This window comes from Mesoplodon mirus (assembly GCF_964341445.2).
Source record: "Mesoplodon mirus genome assembly, chromosome: 5".
In the NCBI taxonomy this organism is placed as follows: Eukaryota; Metazoa; Chordata; class Mammalia; order Artiodactyla; family Ziphiidae; genus Mesoplodon; species Mesoplodon mirus.
In genome coordinates, this window is record NC_138980.1 from 179,210,353 (window position 1) to 179,213,322 (window position 2,970).

Genomic DNA, 2,970 nt, shown 5'->3' on the forward strand with positions numbered 1-2,970 from the left:
TTCACAAGAAGGCATCAGATCAAGGTGGCAGACTGAACAAGGTACAACTCTCTCCCCTTGCCCTTGCCCCAAATTCCTAGAAATGACAAAGGAAAACCTTGTTTCAAAACAGAACAAATCCATTAGACCTATGACATGAGAAAGAAACACAGCTTCAGTGACGAAGCCACTCAGGTTTTTAGACTGTTTGTTACATGGGCTCACTTTGATTATCCTAATACAAAACTAAGCAACTTGAAAGAGGATTCTTGATATTTAAAAAACATAATAAAACCAGAGTACGAAGTGTTGCAACCCGAGTCATGGCAGGACAGGCATTTAGAAAGTTTCTTCCCCTCTTTGACTGAGTATTAGTTGAAAGAAGTACAGCCGAAATTGTAACCAAAGGAGGCATTATGCTTCCAGAAAAATCACAAGGAAAAGTATTGCAAGCAATGGTAGTAGCTGTTGGATCAGGCTCTAAAGGAAAGGGTGGAGAGATTCAACCAGTTAGTGTGAAAGTTGGAGATAAAGTTCTTCTCCCAGAATATGGAGACACCAAAGTAGTTCTAGATGACAAGGATTATTTCTTATTTAGAGATGGTGACATTCTTGGAAAATACATCGACTAAAATAAGTCACTATTGAAATGGCATCACGTGAAGCTGTCACTGAAGTTCTGAAATCTTTCATCATGCAAATAATTTCCATGTTTCTTTTATAATAAAGTAATGATATCCAAACTAAAAAGAAAACAAACAAAAAACATAATAAAACCTAAAATGTATAGCATTATTTTAGTAGTTGGATGGCAAGAGGTAAGAAAAGTGATATTCAAGACGGGAAAATGGATCAACGTTATCTTGTGGCAAGATATTTGGTAAAACTTAGCTTTTATTTTTTGGAAGGCAGGTCACGTGATAGTGGATCTTGTAGGTCTGGAGATGAAGATGAACAGAGAGTGTTAGCGGAGGGTCTTGGCTATAATTTCACTTGCAAAACCATTACAAGAAAGAGGTGAGTTCGGAAAAGGAGGGGCTATTGTAGGCACAGTAATCGCAGAGAATAGAGTCCAGGAATTCCCAGGCTTGCATGACTGGAATAGAAAGAACTTGGTATGCCCAATCACTGCTTAGATGAAGGAGGCCCAACTTAGATGGTTCATCAGCAACAAATAAAACTTTCTGGTATTAAATCACTGAAATATTGGGGTGTTTGTTACAGCAGCTAGCATGAATTACCCCAAGACAGTTTTCTATGTACTTGTCACAAGCAATTAGAAATTGTAACGGAGGAAAAAAAGATCCCAGTCACAATAACAATAGGAAAAAAAAAAAAAAAGCCTAGATAGGCCACTAGCAAGAAATGTGCAAGAACTATATGAATATACCTGTAAAAGTTATAGAATATCTAAAGAAAAAATTTGTAAAATATTTTTGCAGAAATTTAAAAAACTGAATAAATAGACATAACGCTCACCTGGATAGTAAAATTATGTCAGTTCTCCCAAAATTGGTCTACAAATTCAAAGCAATCCTGATCAAAATTGCAACAGCATGTTTTTTTAGAGCCTGACGTGCTGATTCTCACTTACATTCGGCAGAGTAAATGAATGTACCAGAATAACTAATAAAATCTAATTTAAAACATGCAAAGAAGGGGAAGGGTCAGGCCAGATCTCAAAACATACTGTCTTGTTGTAGAAATTATAATAACATATATTTGTGGAGGAATGGAAACTACATCAACGGAACTGAACAGAAAATCTAAAAATATCACTAATGGGGCCTTTCATATCAGTGCAGAAAGAATGGTCTCTTCAATGGTATCAAAGTAATTGGCCATCATTTTGGAAAAAAATAAAATTAGATACTTATACCATGACCAAAAAAAACTAAATGATTTTAAAAGAATAAAATGAAAATATCAGAATAATGTTATAATCTTAGAATGGGGAAGGATTTTCCAAGCTAGTCACAGAACTCAGAAGTCATCAAGGAAACACTGACAGCTTGACTACATGAAACTTTAAAACATACATGTGAGCAAAAAAAACCACCCTATACCAAGGGAAAATTGGAAAGATGAGAGAAAATATTTACAACATATACAACAGGCTAGGATTAATATCCAGAAGATATGTTGGAAAATCATTCACCACTCAAGATGATAAAGGAGCAAATGTTATGAACCAGTGAGAAAGGATGAATTTAAAATGTATGTTCTGACATGGAAAGGGGTTTAAGATATATTGTTAGTAAAAAAAATAATAATAATAATAATTAAGGGCTACAGAATAACAGGAATAGTCCTATCTACTTGTTATAATTATGTGTGTGTGTGTGTGTCTGTGAAGCCATACAAACTAGGATCTGGAAGTTTACAGACAGAATTGTTAATGGTGACTCCTAGGGGAAAAACCCTCAAGCATCATTTAAAGGAGAAAATTGCAATGTCTATGCTTTATTATAAAGCCTCTGTTGTTTTTTAATTATACAGAGAATTTTTACGTGTATATATATTTTAATAGGCTTTATATTTTAGAACAGCAAAATGAGTGAAAAGTACAGTGAGTTTCTAAATCCCCTCATCCTCCCCCACACAGCCTCCCTGCACCAGACAGTACATTTGTTACAATGGATGTACCTACACTGATACCTCATAATCACCCAAAGTCCATAGTTTGAACCAAGATTCACTCTCGGTGTTTTACATTCTATAGGTTTGGACAAACGCATAATGACACGTATCCACCATTATAGTGTCGTACAGGATAGTGTCACCGCCCTAAAAATCCCCCGTGCTCAGCCTATCCATCCCTCCCTCCCCAACCCCTGGCAACCACTGATATTTTTACTGTCTCTATAGTTTTACCTTTTCCAGAATGTCGTATAGATGGAATCAGAGAGGATGTATCACATATGTACATTTTAAAGTCTTCAAAAGCACAGAAATACACCTGGAACTGTGTCTGAACTCAGAAGCATGCAG

The 2,970-nt window shown here is 35.8% G+C and overlaps 1 pseudogene across 1 annotated transcript; it reads left to right on the forward strand.

The window, feature by feature from the left end:
• Window positions 1-302: 302 nt before the first annotated feature.
• LOC309803888 (10 kDa heat shock protein, mitochondrial-like) lies at window positions 303-668 on the forward strand (annotated as a pseudogene). The gene has a single exon. The product of its transcript is annotated as a 10 kDa heat shock protein, mitochondrial-like (transcript).
• Window positions 669-2,970: the final 2,302 nt, after the last annotated feature.